Raw genomic sequence first — 6,000 nt, 5'->3', positions numbered from 1 at the left:
AAGATGCCTACTACTTTATTAAAGCAATATTTTAAGAAAATGAAAGTTATGCAAAATACATAAACCTAAGAGTATCGTCTTTTTTTGTGTGGAATGGTTATTATTCAATCAAACCAAATATCATCTTAATACACCGTTTTAAGATTAAAGAATTTTGGACAAAGGAAAGGAATCTTACTGTTATTCCAAGGTGAAATTAACGTTTCCAGAATCCATGTATTTTCTGCCATAGTCACTACCTCTACTAGGTAGGCTTCATGAAGTTCACATTGCGCCTACAAGATTTTAAATTAGAAAATTGTACAGAAAAGTTTATCAAAAGTTTACTAATTTAAAACAGTTATTCAAAAGACAATTAAAATTTACACAACACAAAATCATTTTTCATAGTACCACAAAACTATTTTTACTACATTAATTTTATTTCACATGATTATATTTATATACATTCAAGTTTGTAAATCTAGAATAATTAACTATGCACCCTTTGAAATTTGTATCTTTTCTTTTGATAAGAGATTATGAAGAGATTATATTGTACAATAAAGGAGAAATTTTTTTTCCAAAAATGATGGAATAAAATCTAATTCAAAGCATTTAATTTAAAGGATTTTAAAAATTGATTTCAAATTTATTAACAAGTTGCAAAATAATGAGTAAACAAATATTCCTAATCTTCACCTGAGCATCAGTCCAGTTCATAGTTGTGAAGCTGAGAAAATAACAATGTCCATCAAAGGGTAACCATCCGACAGGGCAAACTGATAAAGAGATTTATTCTTTGTCATCAATGGAAATAGTGTTTTATAAATTTTTATTTGAAGGAAAGTTCATAATAAAAACATTTGCTTATATATGCAAGGAGTATGAACAGAGAATATAATCCCTTAAGGTGGAATGCCACACCAACATTTTATTTTTTAGATCTTTTAGTCGTCCTTTTTAAACAATGGTATCAGCATTGAAAGGTCAATTTCAGCTCTTAATTAATTTTCATTGTCTTTGAAAAAATACAAAAAATACAAAAAAGTACATATAAAATAATTTAGAGCTAATGTCGGCCTTTCAGTGCTAAAACCATTGTTTAAAAAGGTTGACTCAGAGATCTATAAAATAAAACGTTGGTGTGGAATTCCTCCTTAAGCATAAGTTTTAGCAGGTGCCGTTGTATTTGAATGCAAAAATATTTTCTACTTCCAATAAGAGATGCTGTACAGAAATATTTCTTAATACAAGGGAGGTTTTTGACTTATAAAAAAATTGTCGAAATGGTATTCTCCTACAGTGTATCTAATTTGAATTTTTTTTAACGTTCATAATTAGTTATGTCTTATTATATCGATCAGAATTATTTTCTAGTTGAAATCTGTTGTAAATTTTCTAACATAACATTGTATTAGATTTTTTAAAATTAAATTATTTATTGAACAAACTCGCACGAACTGTTCAAAAGCTTTGGCCAAAAAAAAATTTTATTCAAGGAAAGATTAGACTCAAAGTCAAGATCATCTTAATAAATAACATATAATTATACTTAAAATATACTTACAATCATTCTCATACCAATATTCCCATCCTACTTCTGCACTTGTCTTGTTTATCGATAATTCAGTCAGGTAAAATTTCAAGAGTTTACAAGACGATAATCTCTTGCTGTACAAGACAGCGACACATTCTGGATTTAGTACAAAGCATTGTAAACCGCACTGTATCAGACCAACTCCTTCGAAAGTCTTCATATAGTAAAAAGTCTGGGTTGGCAAAGTGTTGTCAAAAGTAATATTTCTTATCATGTGTCCTTCAAAGATAACAGAACACAAGAATTTTCTGAAGACAATTAGAAAAACACAGACAAAAACGCCAAATTTGATCATTTTCCTTTACAGCTAGGTAGGTCGACGTTATGATTTTATTTTTTTTTCACTTCTGGTTAATCAAATTCATGATATGTCACTTTTGTATTGGTTTTCTATTAAGCTAAAAAACAATAGTTGTACCGTATTTTTTTCTTCAAAGCTATGAATATTTAGCATCTTATTCCAACGCTGTTGCAGGGTTGTTGTTCCGCTTAAAATGCATTTGCTCCAATGGACTTATGGACGACGTCTTTTATTGTTCGTTATATCAAAATTCATTGCAATTGAATAGCGCTCTTTTATTGAGTACACAATACAATTGTCATAACTTCCTTCTTCCTTATCTAAAGCATTAATAATTCAGACATATGGTAATAATTGCTTTAAATGTAAAGGAATGTAAATTATTTTCCTCGACTATATTGAATGAAGCATCCATGCACGAAGGACATTTCATAGAACACTAGATATTTTTTTTAAATTTCTATAGCATTTTTTTTTCAAGATCACAATTCATTTAAATGTTTTACGTGTAGAGAGCTTAGAGGTATTACATAGCATTACATTCGTCGATCAATATCTCAAACAATTTTTTAAGTCTATATGTACATGTATATTTCTCTTTCCTGACCAAAATACAGTCTAATAAAGACCAACACTCACAAAATGGAGTATAATAGCGGTACCAAAGCTGTGTCATAGAAGTCCTTCAGTGGAATCAAAGCAGTCCCATAGAAGTCCTTCAGTGGTACCAAAGCTGTGTCATAGAAGTCCTTCAGTGGTACCAAAGCAGTCCCATAGAAGTCCTTCAGTGGTACCAAAGCTGTGTCATAGAAGTCCTTCAGTGGAATCAAAGCAGTCCCATAGAAGTCCTCCAGTGGTGGTCCCTGAAAGAAGTCGAAGTGGGTGCGATATTTCATAAAATGGATGGAGCTTGCTCGGATCATTTAAGAAATTGTCACCATTATAAATTTGAAGGAAGTGGACGTTTACACTGATTATAACTCGAAGAATTTATCACAACGCATGTGGTATAGGAATTGTACAACATTTTAAAACGTTTGTTTCCCGTAAATTTTCTTCAAATCATATGCAGAGGCGTTTGGAACCTAGGGTGTTTTTACATTATGTTTATGGCTTTTTATTTATCGGTCAGGCAATACAGCTTTTATATCTCAAACATACTAAAAGCAAATCAAAATAAAGGAAAGGTTCCTATATTATAAAACAAGCTTAAACAATTTTAAAATAAATAAATCGTGTTTGTTCAAATTTTCGATAAATAATAAATTATTTCATTAAAAAATTGATCAAATTGCTTATATAAAGGCGAAATGATAGAAAAAATATATTTCATGGCCGTTTAATAAATCATTATTTATTATAGTTAAATAAATTATAAACAGCTTTGATTTTTGTGTTCCTAAACGTGGTATATTTTTCCTTGTAATTACTTTTAAAACTAAAGGTACTGTGAGCTATGAGCTCACTAAATGATACCCCCGCATCCCATATGGTTATAATGGCAAAGTCATATTTTGCTGTGGCCGGGAAAACCAAAAATATGTGTAAGATCAATAAGTGAAATAGGGGGTCACAATGGCAATGTGTAATAAAGATTCTGTGAATGTTTTATTAAATTTCACTCAGTGGTATAAGAGGAGTTGCGGAAAAGAGATGGGTATCCAAAAGTGTAACAGACAGACGGACGGACAGACGGACATACCAGTTACAGCATACCCTCCCACTTTTCAAGTGGGGGTATAATAATATCCTGTATAGAAGGTTGCTCTGAGTTGAAAACCGTTTTTTTGTTCTAATTTCAAAAAAATCATTTTAAAAAAAAGCATATATCAGTTCTAAATGAAATTAATAACAAAGTGTTTTGTTTCAAACACATTTGTTAAGAGAAATGCATGAAAGAAAAATTCATGGCATTTTTTCCTACTAGAACAACTTTTTGTCTACTGGCGTAATTATCAACATTCCTTTTCATATTTCCAGTACTCGCGCGACCAAAATCACAATACATATAATGGAAACGTGTCTAACAACTATAACATGTATATACCCCTTAGCGAGTATCCAGATAATGTTGCGTATAAAATAATGAAACATAAGATGTACGGTACACCATATCTGTCAAAACTTTTGAACGACACTGATATTTTTTGTTGTAGAGACTGGCTTCTTCCAGAGCAACCGTTCACGGTATCTCAGTCGGTAGAGCGCTCGCTCCATGATCTGGAGGTCGTGAGTTTGAATCTCGGCTGCGACTGACCTAAGTTGATAAAAAATGGGTAGCAACTTTTCCTTCGCCATGCGCTCGGCACTTTAAAGTGAAAGTTGATGGTCTTTCGGATGAGACCTTAAAAACCAAGGCCTCGTATCAGCTACAGGCGTTGGCACGATAAAGATCCCTCACTGCTCAATGGCCCTGAGTGCAGAGTACAGGTCAAAATTTGAAGCCCTTCACCGGCATACGGTGAAGTCTCTATATGAGTGAAAAATTTTCGATAGGGACGTTAAATAATATACATCAAATCAATCAATCTTCTAGAGCAAATCCATTTTCTAGACTCTATTGACTCTACTTTTAATGCATACGCGTACAGTATTTGAGACAAGCACATATCCATTGAACTAGAATAAATAACCCGTTTGGCAGGTTTTGGAGATATTTCAATTTTGTGGCGAAAAGGCTTACCTGTGTTCCCAGTCGAACGTCATTGTAGTGTTCGTGTGGTAGTGGCCGTCTTTAAATGCCAGAGCATTGGAATTCATATAATCGGTGTCCTTATACCGTCAACTAACTCAAGTCTAAAAGAATAAAGTTTAGTGTCAGAGCATGCAGAAAAACTGTATGACGCTTATAGTACAACCTGTTATAGTTCTCGGTGGCATCAATGCTCATTAGTCAAATAAATATTGAGGCAAAAATCGTATCAAATCCAGCAAGCATGGCGGATCATCGAGGATTTTATGAATGAATGTAGACTCGAGTCGATGCCAAGCCATCGTAATAGTACTAGTTGATCTTACGTCTTTGTTGTTCACAACGGAAAGCAATTGTTTTTTATAGACCATCTGTTATTTGCACAGGATAAACTTGACTTTGTAAGGACCGCATGAATAATTAACTGTCCAAACTGTTCCGACCATCTTCCGATTCCGACCTTCCATCTTCACTCGAAGGTAAATTACCTGGAATAACGAAAACATATGGGGAAGATTCTGGTATCAAGTATCAGACGATGATGCATGTACATGTACATACAGGCAGTTAATTAGAGAAATTACTGATAGCTTTACACTCGATGACTGTTCAGATGTCGGCATTGAGAAGTACGTTGAAAAGATAACAAAATTCCTAACAAACACTGTTGAACTTTCTTTACCAGTAAAACGTTACCTTCCTTACCTAAAACCGTACTGGAATCATTGAAATGTCAAGGAACTACATACATGTATCAGCGAAAATGAAATTCTTGGTAGACGACGGCAAACCCGATACAACAGGTGAACCGAGTGTTCTATCGATTTTTACAAATGGATTGATTTTTATTCCCTATCACTCAACAAGAAGAGGTAGCGTAATAATAAAGTCGAAGACTCTCAAACTGTGGGTCAAGGTTCGATTCTAATCTTGTGCAAGATTTTTTTTTTCTTGCTTTAATCCCCCCCCCCATTTTTTTTTTTATTTATAATTAGAAAACATGTTATGCTATTTTACTAGAAAATCATTAAGGGAGTTGCACAATGCAACTCTTGCCCATTTCTTAGCCCCGTCTTTTATTAAAGCTACTTTTATTCACATATACATAGAGAAACCGTTTTAATCATTTTAAATACTCAGGATGAGAAAAAGTTTTCTAGTCTACCAAACCGATATGACTGGTACATTTTTGAAAGAGTGAATTCCGGATCAAAACACTTCAACAATACGGGGCAGTAATTACTTTTCCGTAGGATTTGAAATATAATGTACCAAATTTTAATTGCAACTCTTTGGAATTGCGCCGCCTACCTACACCAGACAGTGAATGTGTCTTTTAGATTGGAATAATTTGTGTACTTACCCCATATTTGTCCATAAATCTATTAGATAGTGCTGGTTTATTCTATATTCGAATTTTCATTAATG

Source organism: Saccostrea cucullata, unplaced genomic scaffold, assembly GCF_032062105.1.
Source record: "Saccostrea cucullata isolate Sc308-1 unplaced genomic scaffold, CSIRO_AGI_Scuc_v1 ctg3455, whole genome shotgun sequence".
Taxonomy (NCBI): Eukaryota; Metazoa; Mollusca; class Bivalvia; order Ostreida; family Ostreidae; genus Saccostrea; species Saccostrea cuccullata.
The sequence above is the reverse complement of the archived record's forward strand: the minus strand, read 5'-3'. Positions refer to the sequence as shown.